The sequence below is a fragment of the Anas platyrhynchos genome, chromosome 1 (genome assembly GCF_047663525.1).
Source record: "Anas platyrhynchos isolate ZD024472 breed Pekin duck chromosome 1, IASCAAS_PekinDuck_T2T, whole genome shotgun sequence".
In the NCBI taxonomy this organism is placed as follows: domain Eukaryota; kingdom Metazoa; phylum Chordata; class Aves; order Anseriformes; family Anatidae; genus Anas; species Anas platyrhynchos.
In genome coordinates this window covers 51739308-51754433 of record NC_092587.1, presented here as the reverse complement: position 1 = coordinate 51754433, position 15126 = coordinate 51739308, and the positions used below count along the sequence as shown (strand labels likewise).

Below are 15126 nucleotides of genomic sequence, written 5' to 3'. Positions count from 1 at the left end.
CGGCCTTGTGTCTGTGTCCTCACCATGTGGATTTGCAGCTCCCTGAGAAGACGTTGACAGGTTGTGGATCTTGCTTGTGCGAGGCTCCCTTTGCCCAGGGCTTTGGGCATTGTCCTGTTGGCGCTGGTAGCGGAATGGCTGGGTGGCGTGGAGCGCTCTCTGTGCACAGGCATTGAGAACTTGAAGTTGCTGCGGGAGAGGAAATGAGAGGTTAGGGAGGTGTTCAGTGGTTGAGATCTCCCTTTGTCCACAGCTGGTGGTGTCAGCTGCAAGGGAGCCCCTAAGAGATACCCTTGAAGGTGGGTGGGGTGGACTCACCTTTTTCTGTGGCCTTGTTCCAGCCCTGTAGCTGCCGTGGCAAGGCAGGAGGGCGAGCAGAGATGGGGCATGTGGTGAAGCTCCTGTGCTCGGCGCCTTTGGGACTTCCATCTGCAAGGTAGGGCAAGATGGGTTAGAGAGGAGGCGAGAGGTGCGGGGCTGCCTTTGTGCAAGGTTACGGGGAAGTTGTGTGTACCTTGAGTGGCACGAGAGGTTAGAAAGATGCGGTGTGTTTCTGAGCTCCCTTTCTCCATGTCTCTTGGCACGTCGCCATGGTGTTGGAGGGCATGAGAGCTTCAAGCGCAGGTGTGTGGTGCCGAGCTCTGGGTGTCCGCAGCTCTGGGGAAGTTGTAGGTCCCTGTGCAGACCGTGAGAGGTGCCGCGTGGTGCAGAGCTGACCCGTTGCCCATGACGGTGTGGAAGGTGGAGCTGACAGGGAGAGCACGGGAGGTTGGAGATAGCCTGGTTGCAGTGGAGCTGCTGGTCTCCATGACTCTGCAATCCTTTCTTGTGCCTGCGAAGAAGAGACTTTGCTGGAGACCAGGTTGGAGTTGCGCAGCTCCCTGTGTCCATGCCTAGGGGTCCCTTGAATCTGACAGGCGCCCTTCAGAGGCGGCAGCATTCTGCCTCGTGTTTGTGACCCGACCAGATGGGTTTGCAGGTCCCTGGGAGGCCCTGGAGAGCTTCTCGAGCTGCCTTTTGGGAATCTCTCTCTGTGCAACGCTTTGGGCACGGTGCTGCTTCAGGTGGGAACATGCATAATTACCGAGTGCTTGGGTGGCATGGAGCGCCGTGTCCTGAGCCGTGGGGACCTTCCAGCTGCCAGGGAATAAAGGAGAGGTTAGAGAGAGAATGTGTGGTGGGAAGCCTTTGGAACCTTCCAGCCAACTTCCACACGGGGAGGATCTTCAATCTGCGGTGTTTTTCCAAGATCCCTTTGCCCGTAGCAGTTGCGCCGTTGCGGTGGCCTGGGAGAGAACGACAGGTTTGATAGGAGTCTTGTTGGTGCCTTGTCTGGGTGTGACACAGGGATAGGCAAGTGGAAGGGGCCTGTGCTTACCATGAGAGACCCGAGTGCAAGATGCTGGGTGGTTAGCCCCCCCTCTTTTCCACGCCCGCGGAGTCCCTTTTTGTGCCTGTCAAGAGGAGGACGTGTTAGAGAAGTGGCAGGAGTTGCGGAGCGCCCTGTGTTGATGCCTGTGTGAAGCTTGCACCACACAGGGAGGCGCTGAGAAGTGGCAGCGAGTCGGCCTTGTGTCTGTGTCCTCACCATGTGGATTTGCAGCTCCCTGAGAAGACGTTGACAGGTTGTGGATCTTGCTTGTGCGAGGCTCCCTTTGCCCAGGGCTTTGGGCATTGTCCTGTTGGCGCTGGTAGCGGAATGGCTGGGTGGCGTGGAGCGCTCTCTGTGCACAGGCATTGAGAACTTGAAGTTGCTGCGGGATAGGAAATGAGAGGTTAGGGAGGTGTTCAGTGGTTGAGAGCTCCCTTTGTCCACAGCTGGTGGTGTCAGCTGCAAGGGAGCCCCTAAGAGATACCCTTGAAGGTGGGTGGGGCGGACTCACCTTTTTCTGTGGCCTTGTTCCAGCCCTGTAGCTGCCGTGGCAAGGCAGGAGAGCGAGCAGGGATGGGGCATGTGGTGAAGCTCCTGTGCTCGGCGCCTTTGGGACTTCCATCTGCAAGGTAGGGCAAGATGGGTTAGAGAGGAGGCGAGAGGTGCGGGGCTGCCTTTGTGCAAGGTTACGGGGAAGTTGTGTGTACCTTGAGTGGCACGAGAGGTTAGAAAGATGCGGTGTGTTTCTGAGCTCCCTTTCTCCATGTCTCTTGGCACGTCGCCATGGTGTTGGAGGGCATGAGAGCTTCAAGCGCAGGTGTGTGGTGCCGAGCTCTGGGTGTGCGCAGCTCTGGGGAAGTTGTAGGTCCCTGTGCAGACCGTGAGAGGTGCCGCGTGGTGCAGAGCTGACCCGTTGCCCATGACGGTGTGGAAGGTGGAGCTGACAGGGAGAGCACGGGAGGTTGGAGATAGCCTGGTTGCAGTGGAGCTTCTGGTCTCCATGACTCTGCAATCCTTTCTTGTGCCTGCGAAGAAGAGACTTTGCTGGAGAACAGGTTGGAGTTGCGCAGCTCCCTGTGTCCATGCCTAGGGGTCCCTTGAATCTGACAGGCGCCCTTCAGAGGCGGCAGCATTCTGCCTCGTGTTTGTGACCCGACCAGATGGGTTTGCAGGTCCCTGGGAGGCCCTGGAGAGCTTCTTGAGCTGCCTTTTGGGAATCTCTCTCTGTGCAACGCTTTGGGCACGGTGCTGCTTGAGGTGGGAACATGCATAATTACCGAGTGCTTGGGTGGCATGGAGCGCCGTGTCCTGAGCCGTGGGGACCTTCCAGCTGCCAGGGAATAAAGGAGAGGTTAGAGAGAGAATGTGTGGTGGGAAGCCTTTGGAACCTTCCAGCCAACTTCCACACGGGGAGGATCTTCAATCTGCGGTGTTTTTCCGAGATCCCTTTGCCGGTAGCAGTTGCGCCGTTGCGGTGGCCTGGGAGAGAACGACAGGTTTGATAGGAGTCTTGTTGGTGCCTTGTCTGGGTGTGACACAGGGATAGGCAAGTGGAAGGGGCCTGTGCTTACCATGAGAGACCCGAGTGCAAGATGCTGGGTGGTTAGCCGCCCCTTTTTTCCACGCCCGCGGAGTCCCTTTTTGTGCCTGTCAAGAGGAGGACGTGTTAGAGAAGTGGCAGGAGTTGCGGAGCGCCCTGTGTTGATGCCTGTGTGAAGCTTGCACCAGACAGGGAGGCGCTGAGAAGTGGCAGCGAGTCGGCCTTGTGTCTGTGTCCTCACCATGTGGATTTGCAGCTCCCTGAGAAGACGTTGACAGGTTGTGGATCTTGCTTGTGCGAGGCTCCCTTTGCCCAGGGCTTTGGGCATTGTCCTGTTGGCGCTGGTAGCGGAATGGCTGGGTGGCGTGGAGCGCTCTCTGTGCACAGGCAGTGGGACTTTGAAGTAGCTCAGGGAGAGGAAATGAGAGGTTAGGGAGGTGTTCAGTGGTTGAGATCTCCCTTTGTCCACAGCTCGTGGTGTCAGCTGCAAGGGAGCCTCTAAGAGATACCCTTGAAGTGGGTGGGGCGGACTCACCTTTTTCTGTGGCCTTGTTCCAGCCCTGTAGCTGCCGTGGCAAGGCAGGAGGGCGAGCAGAGATGGGGCATGTGGTGAAGCTCCTGTGCTCGGCGCCTTTGGGACTTCCATCTGCAAGGTAGGGCAAGATGGGTTAGAGAGGAGGCGAGAGGTGCGGGGCTGCCTTTGTGCAAGGTTACGGGGAAGTTGTGTGTACCTTGAGTGGCACGAGAGGTTAGAAAGATGCGGTGTGTTTCTGAGCTCCCTTTCTCCATTTCTCTTGACACGTCGCAATGGTGTTGGAGGGCATGAGAGCTTCGAGCGCAGGTGTGTGGTGCCGAGCTCTGGGTGTGCGCAGCTCTGGGGAAGTTGTAGGTCCCTGTGCAGACCGTGAGAGGTGCCGCGTGGTGCAGAGCTGACCCGTTGCCCATGACGGTGTGGAAGTTGGAGCTGACAGGAAGAGCACGGGAGGTTGGAGATAGCCTGGTTGCAGTGGAGCTGCTGGTCTCCATGACTCTGCAATCCTTTCTTGTGCCTGCGAAGAAGAGACTTTGCTGGAGAACAGGTTGGAGTTGCGCAGCTCCCTGTGTCCATGCCTAGGGGTCCCTTGAATCTGACAGGCGCCCTTCAGAGGCGGCAGCATTCTGCCTCGTGTTTGTGACCCGACCAGATGGGTTTGCAGGTCCCTGGGAGGCCCTGGAGAGCTTCTCGAGCTGCCTTTTGGGAATCTCTCTCTGTGCAACGCTTTGGGCACGGTGCTGCTTGAGGTGGGAACATGCATAATTACCGAGTGCTTGGGTGGCATGGAGCGCCGTGTCCTGAGCCGTGGGGACCTTCCAGCTGCCAGGGAATAAAGGAGAGGTTAGAGAGAGAATGTGTGGTGGGAAGCCTTTGGAACCTTCCAGCCAACTTCCACACGAGGAGGGGCTTCAATCTGCGGTGTTTTTCCGAGATCCCTTTGCAGGTAGCAGTTGCGCCGTTGCGGTGGCCTAGGAGAGAACGACAGGTTTGACAGGAGTCTTGTTGGTGCCTTGTCTGGGTGTGACACAGGGATAGGCAAGTGGAAGGGGCCTGTGCTTACCATGAGAGACCCGAGTGCAAGATGCTGGGTGGTTGGCCGCCCCTCTTTTCCACGCCCGCGGAGTCCCTTGTTGTGCCTGTCAAGAGGAGGACGTGTTAGAGAAGTGGCAGGAGTTGCGGAGCGCCCTGTGTTGATGCTTGTGGGACGCTTGCACCAGACAGGGAGGCGCTGAGAAGTGGCAGCGAGTCGGCCTTGTGTCTGTGTCCTCACCATGTGGATTTGCAGCTCCCTGAGAAGACGTTGACAGGTTGTGGATCTTGCTTGTGCGAGGCTCCCTTTGCCCAGGGCTTTGGGCATTGTCCTGTTGCCGCTGGTTGCGGAATGGCTGCGTGGCGTGGAGCGCTCTCTGTGCACAGGCAGTGGGACCTTGAAGTTACTGCGGGAGAGGAAATGGGAGGGTAGAGAGGTGGTCAGTGGTTGAGAGCTCCCTTTCTCCACAGCTGCTGGTAAGTGTAAGCTGCTGATCTGCCTGTTTGGTATGTTGCGGCCCCTTTTATACTGTCTTGGCCTGGTGATGTCATACAGAGATTCAGCCAATGAGAGGGAGCCGCCCACTGTGACGTCACTTTTTTCAGGAGGAAATGGCGGAAGTAAGGACAAGGTGAGAGTGAAGGTCGTGGGAATAGGAAGGAATGTAGCAAGGCCTGAATGCAGGAGGGCAGGGAGAGGGGAGAGAGGGAAGAAAGGAGGGTGACTAGGGAGGTTTGGGAAGTAAAGGAGGAGGGAGGGAGAGGAAGGACAGTAGAGAATCTAAGTCATACTCCTGCTCTAAGGAACTTGCTGAGGCAGGGGGGATGGATCTGATGATCTCTTGAGGTCCCTTCCAACCGCTACAGTTCTGTGCTTCTGTTATTGTAGCATAGACAAAAGATCAATTTATAGATTTTTTTTTTTTTCAGGATTTTTATCCTATCATCTCACTTTCTTTTGCCACGAAATTGCTTTCAGTGTGTGCCACATGCTGAAGAATCAAAACCAACAGAAGCAACAGAATCACAGAATGATTGAGGGAGGAAAGGACCTCTGAAGGTCATCTGGTCCAACTCTCTTCTCAGGTGGGGACACCTAGAGCAGATTGCCCAGGAACATTTCCTGAGTGCTTTTGAATATGTCCGGAGAGGGAGACATCCCAGTTATATCATACATTTTGTATCAGGAATGGAATTAATACTGATTCACAAAATTTATGAAGGAGAGAGACAATTCTCTTTTCATAGGTTTTCTCTGCTGATTTAATTTTAATTTGAAGATTAATGTTGCTTAAAATATTTTGATTTTATTATTGAATGATGAGAGTTAACTTCAAAGATATACAGATCTCTCAGTTTACGTGTGTCCAAATGATCCTTTAATACCTTTATTTATTCCTCCTACACACCTCGGAATGCAATTTCTAGGTATATTGGCATTCTCATCATGGAGTATTTCATCAGATTTCCAGCTGCAGGCATACCACAGGTATTTACATAGACTTGCTTTAAGTTACTTTAGCATTTGCAAATATACGCAACAATTTTGTATTGCATAACAAATGCATCATGGCGTCTGTTTTTCTTACAATTTCTCTGTGCAGTCCCAGTTATGTAGCTGACAGAGTTACCTATAAAACTCCATGTTATTAGGAGGTGACATGTATTACTTTCTTGCTGATCTGTGACACCAACCAGAAAGGGCTGTATAGAGTGATTTATCCATTCCACTTTGCTGAGCTCGGCTAATAAGATACTCAGGCCCCCTTACTGCTGCCAGTTATTTCTATTTTTTAAATTTCTGGATATGTTGTTATCTCCCCAAAAGAAATGCAAGTGCAGATCAGATTTAGAAATACAAGATTTAAAATTCTCTCTCTTTTCTTCCTTCACAAAATTCCATGTTTCAATAAGTAGTCTTTTTTTTTTTTTTTTTTTTCATAATACATAGATATGGATTAGACTGTTAGCCTCTAGTAATATCCAAACTCAAAAAGTCTTCATTGTCTTCTTAAATCTTAGGAAAATACTCTCTTTTAAGAATGTAAAACCTCATAGCTATCATTAACTTTTCATGGACTCATTTGTCCACTCTACCATTGTTAAATCCTGTCATGTTAACTAATGGGGTATTTATTGTTATGATATACACTAGATGAGGACTGTTTTAGGTATTAAACCTGTCTACTACTATTCCCACGCTGTTTCTGAGGCAACTAGAGCATATGAACTGGACTTCTTTTGGTGAAATTATACTGGAAGATGTGTTCCAGGTGTATGCTATTTTGGTAGCTATCTTCAGTCGTTAGAACAGCACCGCTCTCACAAAGTAAAATCCCTAAAATATTAACAGACCTCGCTTTGATTTATTTAAGTGTACAGGCCTCTTTCTATTGAGCCACTTCTTGTTAGTTGTGGAATAATCTAATCCTTTTATCCTTTGGATGAGAGGGAAGGAGGGAGGAAAGGAGGGAGGGAGGATGTAGACTGCTCATAGCAATTATAGATGAGCTGTTTATCTCCATGCTAATTATGATAGTTTTGGGAACCATCATTCATATAAAATCCGTTTTCTTTTTTTCTCTTTTTTCTCTTTTTTTTCTCTTTTTTCTCTTTTTTTTCCTCTTTTTTATGACACAGCAATAAAATGTTCTTATCTGTTTTCCATTTCTAAGTTTGGGCTCATCCTTTCCAACATCATAAATATGTGGGAATTAATCAAATGAGTTTGTAATATGCTTTGAAGCACAGACTTCTGTTCTGGGCTCTGGTCTTGAAGTATGTGGCATGGTAAATTTTTTATTCCTTTGGAATTTGTAGCATTCAAAAGTGACTTTGAGCTGTTTGTACAGCTTTTGATCCTGGGATCACTCTGCAGTGATCCATCTTCTTTGCGTGACGTATAACCTGCCTGATCCCAGGGTTGTTGGGATACAGACCACTTACCCATGACGTTGATCTGAAAAGGAATGAGCCAGAGTCATGTGCAGTCACACTATGTTGGAGTTATGTTTCTTTACCTGTCTCAGTGGATTTGGGGGTAACTAGCTACATGGTGAAGCAGCAGTGAAAAATTGCCTAATAAGGAGCATCAGTAGTCTTTGGTCTTTATTAAAAGCAAAGACTTTTGATAACAACAAAATTCTGGTTGCTAACAAGAGCATATAACTACCTAACACATATTCCAGATACTTATAAGTAATGGATATATTTACAAGGGCTGCTTTTTGAATTATGATATGAAATTATAGTAGTGGAGGATATTGATACTGCTAGTAATATTGCATAATTAGAGCAGAAAAAATAGGTATGTTAATCAGATATAGATTACCACTGATATAGGTTGGCAAAAAAAGGCTTAATTGTCATTTCCAGAGGCGCATCTATTCTTCATTCATTAAAAAAAATGTGCAGAAAGAGAACTGCATGTTGCATTTGAATCTTAAGAAGCTGAAATATCTGGAAGACAAATTTAAAAGCTGTGGATATATAAAAAAGTACATATTGGAATGAATTAAGGTCTAAAACATGAAGCATAACATCCACTAGTTCTAACACTTCTCTTTTCTTACCCTGTACTTTCTTCAGGGAATACATCCAAATCAAGGAAGAATTTCATCCTCTGAATTGCAGTAAGTATTATCCTATTCCTCCTAGAAGCCAAACTGAATTTTATAGTAAGGATATTTAACACAGATTTGTAAGTACATCTGTAGGAATTTTCTTCTGAGACTTCTTAAAATTGGTAGTGTATTTCATTCTCAAATTACAAACATCATTTTTGGTTAATTAAGGTTAAATTACATCAATTATAAAACATTATGGATGCAAAATGAAACTCCAAGTGCATTAATCATTAAAATTATAAAAATTCAAATAAAAAGCTTTATTATTAATGCTAACTTTTCCTAAACATTGGTAAAAATATGGTGTCAATTCTCATATTAGTATTGAGAACTAAAAATTGTGGTAATTTCTCGAACAACTATGAAACCACCATCTATCCATCTAAATGCTTGTAAAACTGACTCAAAACTGACAGAAGCAACGTGTCTTCTATACACAAAACAAAATTCTGTTAATATGCCTCACATGGAAAACATTTCATATTTTTCTGACTTGAAAAATTGTTTGGGATTTTGACAGGTACTATTTATTTGCATTCTCCTTTATAACAGTTCTTAGAGTAGTTAGAGTTTCAAGAAATACTGGAAACTGAGATACTGAAAAACAAGTCAGTTAAGAATCTCAGATTTAGATATTCCAAGCAAAGTGGTCTGTACTCACAAATTCTTGCCTTTGTGAATTTCTTCTTAGCCAAACACTAGAACTAACAGAGGTGAAGGATTATCCTGTTATTGGTCTTCTAAGCCAAACAAATTAAGATGTTCTTCAAAAGCTGAATTCACCAGCTTCAAATTATACGCTGAAAACCGTCATTACTTAGAAGATACATCAGCTGCTGGCCCTGGCAAGATTAAATAAATAATAGATTTTCAAGGCTGAACTCTTTAAATTATAATTGCTTCTGGAAAGGACAATTCCTGGCATCTTGTGAGTGATAAAGAGAATTAAGGATCCACGTAAGGTTTTTGTCAAGGAAATTAAAGTATTTTATTATGTGTTGAAAAGTTTGAATTACACATTACAACGTATGTGAGGGACTTTCTTTTGCTGAAGAGTTGAATGCCAGTTTAATACAGAACAAAACGTAACTCTTACCATTCACTATCACAATTTAGAATGGTTACAGGATATCTGGATTGAGAATTTCTTGTCAACTGTTAGAGCGCTAAAGCAAAACTCCATTGTGAGACACTGGAAGCAGAGTACCATATCCATGGCATCATGAAATGCAACTTTAAATGCTTTCAGTTGTGTTATTTATTTTTTCATATTTTCATAGCTTTGAATAGCGTACTAAGAGTAAAGAATTTCATAGCAAATATGTCTGAGTGAGAAATTCATATCTTCCACATATCAGCAATTTGGCAGGAAATGCCAATACTTCTTCATGTCCTATTTAATAAGGGATAATAATTTAATAAGGAATTGGGTGTCCTGCTCCTAACTTGTGAAGATTCAGAATGGTAACTACTAGAAATTTTGAAATAAGGAAATGTGAGGAAGCTTTGAGCTGTGGACCCCAGACAGCTAAGGGAAATGCTGAAGCTTGTTAAGGTTCCAATTCTTCTGAAGAACTGGTGAGACATACCACTCATTAGAAAGAAAAAAAAAATGAAGTGATGAGTCTAGTGAGAGAAAAAAAAAAGAAAAAAGAAAAAAAAAAGAGCAATTGAACCTCACGAGAGAAGTCTATCATAAAAGATGAAGGAATCTATTTCTCTATACAAACACAAGATGAAAAGAAAGAAAAAAAATAAGGGATCTGTGGGACTATTTTCAATAAATTTCTCAAGATCAAGTTTTCCTTGTCTGTTGAAGGTTTATCTTAAATTTTGGACTACAGGAGAATTTAAATTCTGATAGTTATTCCTATGTTCGGTTTTATGCACGACTGTAGTTGAAACATTTGTAATAATTTTGAGTAAACTGTATTATGGTTTGAAGAGAAAAAATAATGTCGATAATTACAGAATCTGAATTATCTGAGATATCTTAAGTGTTGAAATTAGCTTGCAATATGTAAAGACAAATATGATATGAAAGTGCTATCTGTAATTCATGAAACTGACTAAATAAGGGTATTTCTTCAGGTTTGTAACACCAGAAGGGAGTTCCAGGAAAATTTGATAGCTTATTGTAAATGAAAGTTTACTGCTAGCTTACACTTTATTGCATGCTTTCCAGGAACACATGTGGCATTCCAGAAGCATATGTAGAAGGTGTGAGGTGTTTTGGAAACTATGGATTTACACAAAATTCAGTACATTGTCTGATATTTGAAAAGTACATTTTCAAATTAAATTCAGTATTTAGTGAAACAGACAACAGTTGAAAAGGCCGGAAATTTATGAGCTCTGCTCTTTTTGTGACCTGATTCTTCTGTGTTTTACTTCAGGAAAACTATTAGCTAATAAGTGTCCTTTGATTTCTCTTTCTAATTTCTAATTTCTTTTCTTTTTCTGTGAGCAGAGCTCCGCAGCTGCCCCATGTCAGATCAGAGCCAGTTCCAGCCAGCTCCTAAAGGGACCCGCTGCCAGTGAGGAACATTGGTTGGGCCTTTGGGAGAGCACATTTAAGAAGGTAAACTGATGCGCAACAGCAGCTGGGAGAGAGGAGTGAGAAGCAGCCCTGCAGACATCAAGGTCAGCGCAGAAGGAGGGTAGAAGGTGCTCCAGGCACGGAGCAGAAGTTCTCCTGCAGCCCAGGGAGAGGAGCCCATGCAGGAGCAGGGGATCTGGGAGGAACTACTGCCCTTGTTGGAGCAGTTTGGTCCTGACAGATGGACCCTACGGTATGGATTTATGTTGGAGCAGTTCTTAAAGAGCCTGTGGGAAGCCCAAATAGGATCAGTTTGTGAAGGACACCATACTGTGGGAGGGACCCCACATGGAGCAAGGGCAGAGAGGGACTGTGAAGGAGCAGCAGAGATGAAGACGTTGGATGAGGGGGGAAGGTGCTTATACTTTGCTTTTAGTTTCTCACTGTTCTAGTCTGCTAGTGATAGGCAATAAATTATATTAAGCTCCTTATGCTGAGTCTGCTTGGCCTGTAACAATAACTGGTGAGTGATCTCCCTGTCCTTATCTCAACCATTGAGCCCTTTCCATTGTATTTTTTCCCAATTTTCCATTGATGAGGGGGAGTCAGAGGGCAGTCATAGAGTTCAGCTGCCCATCAAGGTAAAACCACCACATTACTTGCTTTTTGTCATTTTTCTGACAAATGACAAAAAATGAAAGAAAATGGTGAAGGAGAATGGCTGGATATTTTAATAAATTGAAAAATTAGAATAAACAGCATTTCCCATCATAAAAAGTATATTACATCACAACTATTCTGATTTTAAAGTTGGGTGATATAACTGCAAGATTATTTCTTCACTGGATGGTTTCTCCATCCTATAGAAAGTCTAGTGTTAGAGGCTGAAACCATCTATTTTGACACAAAGACCCAACAAGAATTAGAGGAACAACGATAGGCAGATTACTCTGGAATGTTAAGGAGACAATTTCAGGGCAGGGAAAGTGGGGGCAGGGAGAGGGATCAAAATGCCTCTGACAGGACAAGAGGCAATGGGCACAAATTGTCACGCAGGATGATTGTGATATATGTTCATCTGCTTTGTGTCAATAGAGAGCAGTTCTGTCTGTCTCTGGGTCCTGCACTGGCAATTTAATTCTTCCACAGATGTGGTTTCTTCCCTTTCCTCCCAGTGTCCCAGTCTCCCCCTCATTATAGTCAATTTATCAAATCTTCAGAAATATTCCTCAAATCTATGAACCTATTTGCTTTTGTTATTCTGAACTCTTATGCCTAACAGTTACAGCCTTTTTGCCACCTTTGTGGTTGATTTAGCACTGCTAAAGATGTGACTGCAGTATCCCTGTGAATGGCCTGTGAGGAATGTTTTAACAACTCGTGAAGTGTCAATAGAGAGCTATTTGTATTTGTATGTTCTTTCTCTGAAGTCTCTGATGTCTGGGGGTTTCAGAACAACTGCTAACGACTAGTAACTGTTAATGGGACACTATGCAAGCCCCTGATATCTGGCCAGGAGATTAAGGAGAAGAAAGAAAGAAGCTGAAGGACGGCTAGAAGACAAAACTTGCAGGGGATGCTGTGTAAGCTTTTGACATGTTGCCAAGGAGTACAAAGGGGAAGGACAAGAAAAAAAAACTGAGAGGAAGACTATAGGAGCCTTCAGCATGAAAGACCCCCAGAGACCTCCAGGGGGACCACCGGAGACTGATGCGCATGCTCCAGTAGGAGGGTTTGAATCCCGGAAGCTAATTATAATAACCCGTTTTTTTTTAGAGGTAGTAATGAATATGTATTAGCCTAGGAGCATAAAAATCAGCTACTTGATGTAACTGGTGTGCGTCTAGGTGGAGCAGAGACTCCCGACGCACCCAGCGCTGTTTGCTTACCTCTATTCTTTTAATAAATCATAAACTTTGATTATAACCCTATGTTGGGACTGAGCATTTTATAACAATGATCCATCTGAAAACACCTTTGATGTAAGGGTGGTCGAACAAGCTGTACAGAGAGACTGTAATGTCTCCATCCATGGAGGTATTCAACATTTGTCTATCCATAGCCCTGAGCAACCCATTGTAGCTGATGAGTTGGACTATATGATCTTAAGAGGTCCTGGCTAACATTATCCAGTTCTATGATTCTGTTTGGGAGAAATTTGGGGAGCTATCTTTTAACAGGAAGGATTCTCTGGCTTCTGAATAAAACCACAATATTAAATTTTCCTTAAAGCTATGTGACAAAACATATTCTTCTATGGAAGGTTGACGTTCAAGCTGACAGAAAGAAGGAATACTTGTTGCATACTGCCGTTGTAGTGGGGCTGAAAAGAGTATGAAAAAATAAAATGAGGAATGAAAGGGGAACTTTGCTGTGAGAAGTTTTTCAACTGGGTAATGCGTGAGGGGATCCTTGTATAACGCTCAAGCTTCAATTTAAAGCTAGGGTTGGGCTGAGGAAAAAAGAAAAGCTATAGCTATAGATGGAGTGGGGCAGGAAAAAGATTGTCAAAGGAAAGACACACCTTTTTCTGTGGCCTTGTTCCAGCCCTGTAGCTGCCGTGGCAAGGCAGGAGAGTGAGCAGGGATGGGGCATGTGGTGAAGCTCCTGTGCTCGGCGCCTTTGGGACTTCCATCTGCAAGGTAGGGCAAGATGGGTTAGAGAGGAGGCGAGAGGTGCGGGGCTGCCTTTGTGCAAGCTTACGGGGAAGTTGTGTGTACCTTGAGTGGCACGAGAGGTTAGAAAGATGTGGTGTGTTTCTGAGCTCCCTTTCTCCATGTCTCTTGGCACGTCGCCATGGTGTTGGAGGGCATGAGAGCTTCAAGCGCAGGTGTGTGGTGCCGAGCTCTGGGTGTGCGCAGCTCTGGGGAAGTTGTAGGTCCTTGTGCAGACCGTGAGAGGTGCCGCGTGGTGCAGAGCTGACCCGTTGCCCATGACGGTGTGGAAGGTGGAGCTGACAGGAAGAGCTCGGGATTTGGAGATAGCCTGGTTGCAGTGGAGCTCCGGGTCTCCTTGACTCTGCAATCCTTTCTTGTGCCTGCGAAGAAGAGACTTTGCTGGAGAACAGGTTGGAGTTGCGCAGCTCCCTGTGTCCATGCCTAGGGGTCCCTTGAATCTGACAGGCGCCCTTCAGATGCGGCAGCATTCTGCCTCGTGTTTGTGACCCGACCAGATGGGTTTGCAGGTCCCTGGGAGGCCCTGGAGAGCTTCTCGAGCTGCCTTTTTGCAATTTCTCTCTGTGCAACGCTTGGGCACGGTGCTGCTTGAGGTGGGAACATGCATAATTACCGAGTGCTTGGGTGGCATGGAGCGCCGTGTCCTGAGCCGTGGGGACCTTCCAGCTGCCAGGGAATAAAGGAGAGGTTAGAGAGAGAATGTGTGGTGGGAAGCCTTTGGAACCTTCCAGCCAACTTCCACACTGGGAGGGGTTCGATAGCTGCGGTGTTTTTCCGACATTCCTTTGCCAGTAGAAGTTGCGCCGTTGTGGTGGCCTAGGAGAGAACGACAGGTTTGACAGGAGTCTTGTTGGTGCCTTGTCTGGGTGGGACACAGGGATAGGCAAGTGGAAGGGGCCTGTGCTTACCATGAGAGACCCGAGTGCAAGATGCTGGGTGGTTGGCCGCCCCTCTTTTCCACGCCCGCGGAGTCCCTTTTTGTGCCTGTCAAGAGGAGGACGTGTTAGAGAAGTGGCAGGAGTTGCGGAGCGCCCTGTGTTGATGCTTGTGGGAAGCTTGCACCAGACAGGGAGGCGCTGAGAAGTGGCAGCGAGTCGGCCTTGTGTCTGTGTCCTCACCATGTGGATTTGCAGCTCCCTGAGAAGACGTTGACAGGTTGTGGATCTTGCTTGTGCGAGGCTCCCTTTGCCCAGGGCTTTGGGCATTGTCCTGTTGCCGCAGGTTGCGGAATGGCTGCGTGGTGTGGAGCGCTCTCTGTGCACAGGCAGTGGGACCTTGAAGTTACTGCGGGAGAGGAAATGGGAGGGTAGAGAGGTGGTCAGTGGTTGAGATCTCCTTTTGTCCACAGCTGGTGGTGTCAGCTGCAAGGGAGCCCCTAAGAGATACCCTTGAAGGTGGGTGGGGCGGACTCACCTTTTTCTGTGGCCTTCTTCCAGCCCTGTAGCTGCCGTGGCAAGGCAGGAGAGCGAGCAGGGATGGGGCATGTGGTGCAGCTCCTGTGCTCGGCGCCTTTGGGACTTCCATCTGCAAGGTAGGGCAAGATGGGTTAGAGAGGAGGCGAGAGGTGCGGGGCTGCCTTTGTGCAAGCTTACGGGGAAGTTGTGTGTACCTTGAGTGGCACGAGAGGTTAGAAAGATGTGGTGTGTGTCTGAGCTCCCTTTCTCCATGTCTCTTGGCACATCGCAATGGTGTTGGAGGGCATGAGAGCTTCGAGCGCAGGTGTGTAGTGCCGAGCTCTAGGTGTCCGCAGCTCTGGGGAATTTGTAGGTCCTTTTGCAGACCGTGAGAGGTGCCGCGTGGTGCAGAGCTG

The 15126-nt window shown here is 46.9% G+C and overlaps 1 long non-coding RNA gene across 2 annotated transcripts; it reads left to right on the top strand.

Annotated features, from left to right (window-relative positions):
- Positions 1–4960: 4960 nt before the first annotated feature.
- Positions 4961–13007, top strand: LOC140002414 (uncharacterized). Of its 2 annotated transcripts, none has more exons than XR_011808879.1 (4): positions 4961–5108; positions 5905–5965; positions 8065–8108; positions 10573–13007. It is a non-coding gene; the product is annotated as an uncharacterized lncRNA (long non-coding RNA). The 2 variants fall into 2 exon arrangements; XR_011808880.1 differs by lacking the exon at positions 4961–5108 and adding an exon at positions 5134–5562.
- Positions 13008–15126: the final 2119 nt, after the last annotated feature.